This window comes from Elgaria multicarinata, chromosome 6 (assembly GCF_023053635.1).
Source record: "Elgaria multicarinata webbii isolate HBS135686 ecotype San Diego chromosome 6, rElgMul1.1.pri, whole genome shotgun sequence".
NCBI lineage: Eukaryota > Metazoa > Chordata > Lepidosauria > Squamata > Anguidae > Elgaria > Elgaria multicarinata.
This window is the reverse complement of record NC_086176.1, coordinates 70,802,229-70,813,548: the sequence shown is the minus strand read 5'-3', so window position 1 is coordinate 70,813,548 and position 11,320 is coordinate 70,802,229. Positions and strand designations below refer to the sequence as shown.

The window sequence follows — 11,320 nt, the reverse complement described above, 5'->3', positions numbered from 1 at the left end:
ACAGGTTTGGATAGCAAAGATAAAAAGATTAAGGCTGCAACACTTCTATTGGTGATGGGGAAAGAATGTCATTTGCTCCAGCAGCACCCTGATATTCCAGCAGCAGACAGACCAGATCCCTCTAAATTACTAGAAGCACTTCAAAAGAACTTTGAGCCTACTAGAAATTATATATGAATGTTATCTGTTTAACAAATGCATACAAGAATCTGATGAAATCATAGATCAGTATGTTGCTAAATTACACAAAATGGAAGATTCACATGCATGTACAACTTTGAAAGAATAATTGCTTAAAGACAGACTGGTTATAGGTATTAGGACAAGAGAGCACAGAGGAGAATGCTCAGAAATCCTTTCTGGACTCTGCAGGAAGCTGTAGACATATGCAATGCTAGTGAACAAATCCTTGTACAAATGCAAAAAAATAAATAAAATGCACCCTTCAGAAGCATATAGCATACCAGGCTAAAATACTCTCTGTCCTAGATGCAAAAGATGGATATTGGGCAAATATTATTAGATGGAGAAAGCAGCTACCTTACTACATTTTGGACCCAGAGGGCTGTTAGAGGTGGCTGCAGAGGAGTATCAGCAGCAAAGGAGTATTAGCATCGCCAACAAGATACACTGGCAGACCTCAAAGGAATCAGTGTAATTGCAGATGTCATTCTGGCGTATGGATGTGAGACTCAATGGAGAGTGCTATAACTAGCCATGACAACAACCTGATCTCTAACCTAGAAAGGGTCAGCAATCTTTAGCTCTCCATTTGATCCCAGCAACAAGTTTTCAGGTCTTATGTCTCTATGAATTACTCTTTTTGAGTGACAATATGATAAAGCATCTGCCACTTCCGTCATATACGTAGCAGTTCGCTGCTCATCAAATTTGCTAAGCTTTAGGAGCTCTTTGTACACTTCTCCATGTGGTACATGCTCTAGGATTAGGTAGACTCTTGTAGGATCATGGAAATAGCCATATAAACGGAGAATATTGGGATGCCGAAGATGAGACTGTATTTCTACTTCTCGACGCAGCTGATATTCCACGCCTGCTTTTTCCAATTGTGTTTTAAACAAGACCTTCAGAGCCAAGATAAATTTGCTCTCTCTTTCACGAGCGAGGTACACACTTCCAAATTTTCCTTTTCCCAAAGGTCGACCGATTTCAAAGTCAACAATAGACCACTGGGGGTTTTTCTTTTTTGGTCTCACTTTTTGAATTTGATTCGCCTTTGTTCTCATTCTTTGAATCAGATGCTCCTTTTATCTCAGTCTGGTTTGATACACCTTCTGCTCCAGGTTTTTTTTCAGACACAGACGGCTGCCGAGAGGATTCAGTGGATTTAATTGGACCTTGACTCCTAGATGTTGGCTGAACAAAAGATGTTGGTCGCTGCTGAGTTAACTGTTGGGGACGTTTTGGATTGGTAACAGGTTTCTGTGCCTGGGACTGAACAGACACTCGCTGAGGAACATTTGAAGCAATTAGAACACACTGCGGTTGAACGCCACATCCAGGTGTCCGCTTCTGAGTGGCAGAACCTCGCTTGGGACCATCTGAAACAGCTGCCTTAACATTATGACATGGGTGCCTATTCAGATTTTCTTTACCAGTTTTGTCCATTAGTGCCTTGGCCATTCACACTTGTCCTAGAAAGGGTCAGAAAAGACAATCTAAAACTCAATAAAAATAAGATGTTACAGGTGACAGCAGTACCCTACATGGGACACCTAACATCGCAAGGTTTTCAACCAAATCCGGAAAAGGTGAGGGCTGTATAACAGATGCCTAAACCATCTAATACCAAATCTCTTCAGCAGTTACTAGGATTTATTATTTATCTGACAAAATTTCTTCCCCACCTTTCTGATCTTTGTGAACCTCTAAGACAATTATTGGACACAGGTGTGGCTATCCCAATATGATGCAGCCCTCCAACAGATCAAAGACTTGGTTACCAGACATCCTGTGTTGAAGTACTATGACATGAAGTACTATGACAGTGAGACAGGCCTGGGTGCTGTACTCTTGCAAAATGGACATTTTGCATCAAGGCCTTTATCACAGACTGAATGTCATTATGCTGAAATTGAAAAAGAATATCTGGCAATAGTCTGATGGATTTCTGACCTCATATATACTGATCAGAGTTGACAGTGATCATAAGACTCTAACAGTTGTTTTTAAGAAGTCATTATTATCAGCATCAAAATGCCTTCAACACATGCTTATGAGTACAATGCTATCCCCTGGGTGTACAATATAAAAAAGCACTGAGATGTACATAACAGATCTCCTGTCCAGGGCACCCTTGCCACAAGAAAGGCACACTGACAAGGAAGATTATGAGATACTCAATTTCCTTGAAGCACAAACAACACAAGAAGAACTAGAAAGCATTAATAAAGCTGCTTACATGCCCATCTCACCAAGGACTTCAAAGAGTCTTGGAAAACACTACAGGACAACGAGCTGCAGCAATTGATGTCTGTCATTTTAGCGGGTTTGCCAGATACTCAAGAGAAAGCTCCAGTGTCTACTTGAGACTATTGGAACTATAATCATGAACTAAGTGTCCAAGATGGCATCATATTCAAAGGCCAATGGATACTCAATCCAAAGACCATGATAAAAGACATATTATCAAAAATACATTGCAGTTATTCTAAAATAGTATGATTGAGGAAAGCTAGAGATGAGATATTCTGGCCAAATATTGCTAATTACATCAGAGACTTTGTAAGCAACTGTGATGCAAGTGCTGAATTCCAAGCAAGAACTGTAGTGATACACAGCATTCCTAACAGATCATGGAGCAGGGCGAGAATGGACCTTTTATCTCATTCTAGTAGACTACTATTCAGATTTCTAGGGAAATGGATGAACTGCCAGACACCACATCAGCAACTGTAATAGAAAGAATCATGAACCATTTCAGCAGACTAGGCATACCTGACTGTGATTTTGGATGGTGGACCATAGCTCACCTGCAAAGAATTTTCAAATTTTCAAAAGATTGGGAATTTCATCACATAACATCATCATCCTCCAACAGTCAAAGCTGAATCAGCCATCAAAGTTGCAAAAACTCTATTTAAGAGTTTAAATAGAGAAATAAAAGAAAACAAGAAATAAAGAAAACAATTGGCAAGCTATTCTGGAGTGAAGAAATATTCCAACTGCTAGCATGACTAGCAGCCCAGTTCAAAGACTTATGTCTAGATTCATATGATACTTGATACCTACATCTCTTGCATTATTGAAGCCTAAAGTTGCAACAAAAGTCACAGATCAACTGCAACACAAACGCATTGAAACTCAAACCTACTATGACAGGGATACAAAAGAGCTACCACTGCTGCACATTAGGGATTGTGTATATGTCCTGTTATTTCCTCATGACAAGTCATGTCCCTAGACAAAAGGAACTTGAATGGGACAAATAAATCCCTACACTTATATTATTGAAGTTAATTGTCACACACATCGACAGAATCGCAAGTTCATTCGTCTAATGAGGCCTCAAGCACTCAGATACCTCAGATGTGGTTGATGATGATGTAAAGGGTTATTCTGTCATTCCATGCTCTCGTGCAAATGAGTGATGGACAACTAAATTATCAGTCATTCAGAACTAGTTCTACATTCAAGTTAATTGTTCTACATGTTTAGTTTGGGATGTTATCCTTACATTATTTATATATTCTTTCAACAAATATTGTATTGAGGATGTTATACTAGATAGCAGTTCCATCCTATCCGGGGACTGCAGAGACTGGAAGCTGAATTCCAGCACCGAGGTCAAGAGGGAGGAGCACAGCAAATCTTGTTTCATTCTCAATAAAGCCTTAATCGCAGCAAGTAGGCCTCTGTCTTCCATGGGCTAAGAAAGCACTACTAAAACAGCGGAGGTGGAATAACTTCCACTGCAGAATTTTAATGCAGTGTTTAACAATCTTGTCTCGCAAAAGAAAAGGGTGTCCATGGTAGATTTGATGTTCCAAAGTACATATTAACCTTATATTGCAGGGTTGTGAATTGGCCCACAACTACTCATTGTCCAATCTGTAATATGGACTGTGCACTACATTATACTTCCCTCCAACCACAATGTAGGAATAATTAGTGGCCTAAATTAAAGGGCTCTTGCAAGCCCTTTCAGCCACAGCCTGCAATATGGTACAAGCCTGGGCTATTTTGCAGATGTGTTGAAAGATGCTTCCCCCCAGCCACTTCCTCCTGAACCTGCAATATGAGGAAAAGATTGTATTGGCATCATTTGCTGTATAATGATAATACAATCTATATCTATATATATATTGCAAATGATGCCAACATATGTATGTATCCATGCACTTTTTAGCTCGAGTGTTATTTCATGTGAATATACACACCAGTTAAAAAGTGCACAAACTTCTAAATATGCTTCTACTGGGGGAGGAGACTGAAGGCACTCTGTGGCTATGCTGAACTCCTAGATTTCTGCAGTTTCCTATGTAGAGATGTCACTTTTACACCCGCAGGCAAGAGGGATGGAATAACGTCCACAGTAACCAGGAAGTCGTTCTCCACGCAATGGAGTTGTCACTCTGTTTTTCCAGAGTCTAGAATAGGTACTGTGAGGCAAACAGGAGTAGGCGGGGAATAAGGCGTCAGTCAAGGGTAAGGAGGGGGCGGGGCGGGGCAGAGGGAATAGCACCTCCTGCTTCTTTCTCAATGGGAAGGAAGTAAAGCAATATAACAGCAGTGGCGATGGTAGCAGCGGCTGGCGCAGGTGAGGACAACGGGTTGGCAGCGGGTGGGACATTTCCCCCTCAGCTCGCGCGCGGCCCACACTGCCTTAACCGTCTGCTCTCATCGGTGCCACGAAGGGCACCAATGGAAAGAGGGGGCGGACCCAAGAGGAGAGCGTGTTGGTGGGGTGGGCGGTTAGGCTCGAGACGGGTGGCACGCGAGCGACAGAGGGCGCGCGTGCGCGTCGGTTGGTCTGCCCCACCGACCCTTCCCCCACCCTCCCTCGCTCTTCAGCCTAACTGTCGCTCGTGTCCCCTCCGTCTCCTTACCTGGTCTGAGTTGCCCTTGCAAAGGCGGGACAGCGCAGAGAAGGCTGCCTCGCGCTCCCTTGTCTATAAAGTAAATAGAGGAGGAGAGCGCGAGCGAGCGCTCTCTGCTATCGCCCGGCCTTTGTGTTTATTCAGCATGAATTCCCATCTGTCTACCGCCTCAGCCTCTTAACATGACTGCGCACCTCCCGGTGCTTCATGTACACGCACCGCTCTTTCTTCTTATCCGCTTGCCTGAAAATAGTATATTTCTCTGTGTGCGCATATGTGTAGTAGCATGCCCTGAAACACGTTGTTGTGATCGCACGTGTTAATGGCCGCTATTTCAAAGCAGGAGAAAGAAAGAAAGAAAAAGATTCCTTGTAGTGAAACTTTTATAAACCTTGGCTATGTGCCACAGACAGCATCAGCTAGGAAGGATTCAAGGCCGTCAGTTCCCGTTTTGTACCCGCCTCTTATTCATCGACTGACGCTTCTTCTCACTTCTGCAGTGGTGGCCGCAACGCGGGCAAGAGCGCTGCAGCTGACCTTCCCGCTGCATGCAGGACAAGCTTGGGGTGCATCCATGTCCTGTAGGGAAGAAATGCCATCTTCTCCCGCCAGCCAATAGATTTCGAAAAGTTATTGAGAGTGAACAGGAATGATGTGATCATTCTCTTTCTCCCCTAAGCATAGGTTGAGGCTCTGTGCCTTGATATTCTGTTGCTCAAACAGAAGCTCTTGATGTGGTGATATTTAGTTAATTTTTAACTTAACCTGTTTCTTTGCACATTAAATTTGTCTCTGATATGTATCTTCCTAGTATCCACTATAACTCTTTTTTTTAAATGGAGAATACAGTTATGAAGCTGTAAGTCTATGAGCTGGTGAGTGATACTCCTGTGATGCAGTAATGTGAATTTTGAGTTCTGTTGCCTCAGAATTGTTGTATGTTTAGAATTGTATGTTTCTTAAAAGAGGTGAGGAAGACCAGTTGTACAGCAAATGGGGATCAAATGAACTACTTGGTCCGATACATTTTGGTGGGTTCAGGCAGGGATGCTTAACTCTGCATTAGGTCAAGATTTAACAATAAGTCCCATCTCTTTAGTTACTGCCCTGTAAGTATGCTTAGTATTGTAGTCAGTCATAATGAGCTAAAGGTACTATGGACAATAGACCATGGGCTTGTTCAGATGACACACTAACCCACCGTAGGTTGTTCAAAAACACAATACACAGTGGGTTAGCATGGTAGGAGAATTCCTTCCCCAAAGTGAGTCAAGTATTTACACCCATGATCCATCTCCTGCAAGATGGGTAGGGGGCTTCCATGGTGGTTCCTGTGAACCCTGTGGGTAATTATGCTTGTTTTGCTGAGGAGGAGATGGGGTGACCATAGAGTCCACTGCAAGGGCAACAGCCACTTCTGGTGATGCTCTTGCTGCCACAGATGCTCTCCATGGTTGGGGGGCATTTTTTTTTTTCATTTTCCCACCGAAGTGGCTGCCAGCTGTGTGTTCGGTGCATAGAGGATTCAGGATGCCCAGTTAAACCATGCGGAGGTAAGCAATCTACCTATGCAGGGTGGATGGGTAGCGGAACCATGGAGGGTGCGTAGTTCTGAGATTGTGTGGGAGGCCCGCTTTTCATGGTTCCATTACCCCTTCTTCTACCCACCCACCCTCTGTACATGTCTGAACAGGCTCCATGTGATGACTAATCAATTCAAAATGCTGATATGGGGTCAGGTTAAGGATCATCTCCCGTATGTAGCTACCTGGATCCTATGATCATCTTCAACAGTCCTCCTCTGGGGAGTCCCGCTGAAGGAAGTGAAGTGGGTGGTTACTAAGAAGGGGGCTTTTTCTGTTGTGGTTCCCCAGTTGTGGAATGAGCTTCTCAGGGAGTTTCACCTGGCACCAGCGTTGTACTCTTTTTGGCGCCAGGTGGAGACCTTAAGTGTTTTAGTCTTTAAGTATAGACTTGAAAATGTAATGGGGCCAGTGTTTGGGTGATAAAACCTACAAAATCAGACATTCAAAAATTTCTCTGTGGTTTCCTAAAGCAAATGTTAAAATACTCATCATAATTCTCTGAAAGCTATGCTGAACTATTTAGTTGCATTCACTTTCCCATCTTTAATGCTATCTGTTTTGTTCTCTGATAGATATGAAACATAGTTACTAGTTGGCTTATGTTACTAGGTCTTGTTAAGAAAATTAACAATATTATAGGGCTACCTCTTACTCTTCCTATTTTCAAATAGATTAGCCCTTGTTGTCATTTGCCATGTGCTAAAACGGAAGACTTCTGTAAATGTTTTTAAATAAGCATTTGCTCCAAGCAGAATTTAGATTTGTGTGTGTGAAAGAATGTTATTTTGATAGCTCTTCCTTAAAAAAAAATGGAACTAATAGTGAGGAAATAGTTACATAGTAATGATTAAGTTTTGGAAGTTAATAAATATTAAGGTTACCTGAATTGTAAACATGCAACAGACAACTAATAACTTTTCAGAGTTCTTCCTGTACTTCTGATAACTCTTAAACAGAACTAAATGACCTTTATTAGGTAACCTTTCAGAAGTTTTTCATAAAGAGTGCAAGCCATGACAATAGTTATGGTAGTTTAAATTATTATTATTTATTGACTTTTGAGTGATTACATTTCAACAATTATTTAGAGTACGTGTATACTGCCCAATTACTATCATTCTGTGGATGGATAGCAATGCAATTTTAAAATCTTAAAAATGTAAACAAGAAGTAAAAATCAGATTAATAAAAGCAATCCCAAAAATTTCCTTCAATTAAGGCAGGATGCTTTGAAAATCTACGCCATTCCATAATATTCGTGTACAGTGTCATCATAATTAATGCATCTCACACTGAAAATGTATTTATTGAGTCAAATGTTTTTCAGTTTCAGTTCTTATAGTCAACTCTAATTCACAGTGGGTTGACTAAGGCCATAGCTAGACCTAAGGTTTATCCCTGCATCGTCCAGGGGTCAAACCTCTTCATATAGGTGACACACAGGGGATCCAGTGCTCAGGCAGGGGCGAACCCTGGATGATCCCAGGGTAAACCTTAGGTCTAGCTGTGGCCTAAGTTGCACTCAGGTCCCATTGAAATCAAGTGAGGCACAACTTAAGTTTCATTGATTTCAGTGTGAACTAAATTCAACTAGCATAGTCTGGATCCAAACCAGTATGTTTTGCAAAATACAAATTTTCTTATGCTTGTTTATTCAAAATATTTCAAATTGGACTTACTTCTAAAAGTAACTGTGCCTTGGATTGCAGTCCTCTTTTAATTTTTAATCTTCTTTCTAGAGCTGTTCCTTTTAAAAGCTGACATAATGTTTTTCCCATAATCTACTTTTTCAGATGTGCCAACGTTTGCTTAATCATAACAGAAATATATTTATGTTTGTTTTCAATTCTAGGAGGTGAACTGATGTTGAAAGCTACCCAGTACTTCAATTAACTGAAGAGAGTACATCACTTTGGGACTATTAGGCATTTAGCAAATATGCTGTGTTGTAGCATTTTGTTTCTACATAGTTCAGCATTTCTGTTTAACTCTCGGTAAGAAAATAATATGTTATGTCCAATTGTATGATGCAATTTTTGAAGTTGTAAATTTTCTGCATAATTTCTTATAGATGAGATTATTTTAAAAGATTTTGTTTTGAAATGCCAGCCTTATTATTGACAGTGCTCCTCATCTGTGGCAGCATCAGCACCATGCCTAAAAAATCAATATAAAAGTTCATAATATCATTCTTCATGATATTCATTTGCATACATCTTACTGTGGCCACATAAACTCTAACTCTCCTCTAACCCTTTAGTTCAGAACGCTGAACAATTTTATATTCCTTTATCTCCTGCCTCTGTTTTCTTCCTGCTTCTCAATAGTTCCAGGCAATCACTTTCTCATTGTAAATTGAACGAAATCAGTTTTGCCTGGCAGTGTGTCAAGCTATTTTACTTGTTTTCTAAGCTTGTAATAGGGTATTTTGTTTGGATGCATATTGATAGAGTGATGATGTTGGGAAATCATAAGTCATTATGCTTACAAATTCATCCCATATAGAGTCAGCATCACAGATTTTTCCTTCCAGGATAGTATGAGTCAGTTCTAACCCAAAAACTGCAAGATCCTAGTGTGCACAGTGTCTTATATGACTGCTGAAAAATACCATTCTTGTCATTAGGACATCCAAGTTACATTTTTTTGGTGCTTTTATGAAATTACTTTTGATAATTTTGAATCTATTAATATTATAGAATAACCGGGAGCACAGGATGGTTGATTAAAGAGCATGATACCATGCCCTGGACAACAAATTATTTGCATTTGAAAAAGAGTCTGCTTAAATCTAAAATGGTATGCACTAGGCATATTATTAAGAAAATATTAGCTGTAAATTGTTGTACAGTAAAGATACATAATTGTAAAGCACTTTGTTCAGAAAAAAGTGCTGTAAAGATAATGCCAGCAATACAACTAATTCATCAGTTGCAAGTGTACATTTTTGCTAAGAAATAAATTACCTAACTGCATTTATTGATGAACAAATATTCTTAGGATTATACTGCAAAACACATACACTTCACTGCCTCCTTAGCATTATGAAATTTCTATAAGGTAGAAATTAGGAACAACCATTTATAGAAATTAAGAACAGCCAGTTCTTCAATTCATTGAAAAAATATATGGATTCAGTTGTGTCCTTCTGCTGATGCAACTGCTTCTGTCAGTGGAACTAGGACTATGCCAAACCATCCCCCCCACACCATATCTTGCCTCACTAGGAAACTCTCTTGAGTAGATTTTTAAGCAGCCCGGAGAGCTGTGGGGGAGGCGCAAGGGAGAAAGTCTTGTGCTAGCAGACTTCTGTTAGCCTGATGTTAGATTTAACCCATAGTAAATTACAGTACGTTGTGCAGGCTGCACACAGTTACATTTACAGATCCTACTGAAAGCTGTTATGATGTTGTTTGGCCTTAATTTGGAGAATGCAAAGTATTTTTTTTCTACTTGGGGGTCAATGTACACAGTCCTAACTATCTCTAGGTACACAGATGCATGGACAAAGCAGTGTGTGGTGAACTAAGCACTCAGATATAATCAACATCAATTTTTTTGATTGGCTAGAAAAGTATTTATGTGTTAATGGATGTTACATTTTACTAAGTTTATTTGAAATATTTATATTTCAATTATTTATATTTCAATTAAAAGGCATTTTCCAAAGTGGCTCACAAAAACAATAAAATTACAAGGGAAAACAAAACGATAATGAAAATAATTAATTAAAATAGCAGGAGCAAGAAACAACGACCAAAATAATAAAAGAGTAATCAGTAAAGCAAATAGGCCAGCAAGTGCAGAACTTGGAAACATTTATATAAGTAATTGTCCTGTTTGTTATGCCTTACAGTGCAATCTTATGCATCTTTAGACAGAAAAAAATTCCTACAACTCCCAGCATTCTCCAGCCACATGCTAGGAGTTGTCGTACTTTTTTCTGTCTAAAATGCATAGGATTACACCCTTAGTCCATAATAGTGTATAACTGGGGAAGGCCAGGTTTGTGTAAGAGAGCAGTCTAAATGCCTGTTGAAGGCCATCTGCAGAGTTGTTGGATATGGCAGAAGTGTTACTGTGCTGCTGGAGAGGAGCCTTGCCACCAGGACAGCACTTTTATCACAGAAAGCTCTGTCAGCACAGAAATACCACTTGTTCCCACCACTGCTGAAATAGTATGAAAAGATATATTGTATGAATTGGACCAAGGATACTTTGAGATTGCTTTTAACTATGGTTGGCATCCTGAGGGTGTCTTTTATTATTTATTTATTTATTTATTTGTCCCATTTTCTCTTTTGTATACAGAGTTCTGCAGTTCTCTTTTAAATGAACATCCAAGTTAGTATATGAGTGGAAGACAGTTCCGCTTGTATATCGTCAGCCCTCTGACTTCCACTGAATTTACTATATTGCAGTCTGTGTAGATCTCCTTCCTTTCCAGAAGGTTCTCCAACTCTTGGGAGAGGTTTTTCAAGTTGGTACAAGGGCTGCAAGAGAGAATGGAAAGCCCAGTGGTGTGAATAGAGTTCCACTTCTACTTTGCTAGATCCTAGTTTAAAGTCCTTTAAAGTCATTTTCTAAACTATAGTGTACCTTTTATTAATTAGCAGGATTGTTTCAAAATGTCAATCATTTAAAAACTACCACAGTATAATTACTTAAGGTAAT

The 11,320-nt window shown here is 39.9% G+C and overlaps 1 protein-coding gene and 1 pseudogene across 1 annotated transcript in view; one reads left to right on the top strand and one right to left on the bottom strand.

Moving 5' to 3' along the window:
* Window positions 1-608: 608 nt before the first annotated feature.
* On the bottom strand, window positions 609-1,645 carry LOC134400292 (aurora kinase A-like; annotated as a pseudogene).
* Window positions 1,646-4,682: 3,037 nt separating this feature from the next.
* The window catches only part of PPIP5K2 (diphosphoinositol pentakisphosphate kinase 2), an 86,643-nt gene continuing 80,005 nt past the window's right edge, over window positions 4,683-11,320 (top strand). Inside the window, exons 1-2 of the mRNA XM_063129555.1 lie at window positions 4,683-4,780; window positions 8,499-8,640. The gene's annotated coding sequence lies outside the window, so the exon portion shown is untranslated. The remainder of the gene's footprint in view (window positions 4,781-8,498; window positions 8,641-11,320) is intronic.